Genomic DNA, 677 nt, shown 5'->3' with positions numbered 1-677 from the left:
TTCTACACCTTCATCTGAAGGCCACTAGAAGAATGGCTTCTAGGCAGCTAGGATAAGGGTCTTAAAGCCACGCCCACAGTGATACACTTTCTCCCACACGGACACATCTCCAAATAGTGTCACTCCCTAGGCCAATCATATTTAAACTACCACACACATAAAATAAATAATTATATTTTTAAAAGTAAATTTAAAAAATGCAGCCAGGCGGTGGTGGCACATGCCTTTAACCCCAGCACTCCGGGAGGTTCATCCTGGTTTACAGAGTGTTCCAGGACAACCAGAGCTGCACAGACGAAAGAAAGAAAGAAGAAAGAAAGAAAGAAAGAAAGAAAGAAAGAAAGAAAGAAAGAATGAAAGGAAAAAAGAAGTAGATTAAAAACAAAGACTCAGAAACAGAAAAGCTGACCCTGGATGGTGGGATCTCTGGGTGTAGAAACAGTATCAACAAAAGCAAGTTGCACATTACCAGTACACCTAGCTGGTGCCTTCTGCAGACTCTTCAACTATAGTTGATCCCCTCAGGCTTCTTATTAAATTTCTGAAGGAAATAAAATTTGATAACTTCCATGAATCATAGTCCTGTTTTCAAAAGATTTTATGTGCAAAAAGATCTTGGCCTTGTGTTTGGTGGGCTAGCGGGCATGACAACCCAGAGACTGCTATAGCCCACCCCC

General features: G+C 41.2%; 1 long non-coding RNA gene across 1 annotated transcript in view; it reads right to left on the bottom strand.

The window, feature by feature from the left end:
- Window positions 1–522: 522 nt before the first annotated feature.
- LOC116079577 overlaps window positions 523–677 on the bottom strand; it is a 915-nt gene continuing 760 nt past the window's right edge. Inside the window, exon 3 of the long non-coding RNA XR_004114045.1 lies at window positions 523–541. This is a non-coding gene — a long non-coding RNA (uncharacterized LOC116079577). The remainder of the gene's footprint in view (window positions 542–677) is intronic.

The sequence above is a fragment of the Mastomys coucha genome, unplaced genomic scaffold (genome assembly GCF_008632895.1).
Source record: "Mastomys coucha isolate ucsf_1 unplaced genomic scaffold, UCSF_Mcou_1 pScaffold6, whole genome shotgun sequence".
Classification (NCBI taxonomy): Eukaryota; Metazoa; Chordata; class Mammalia; order Rodentia; family Muridae; genus Mastomys; species Mastomys coucha.
Note: the sequence above shows the minus strand (reverse complement) of the source record. Positions and strands in the feature narration are given on the sequence as shown.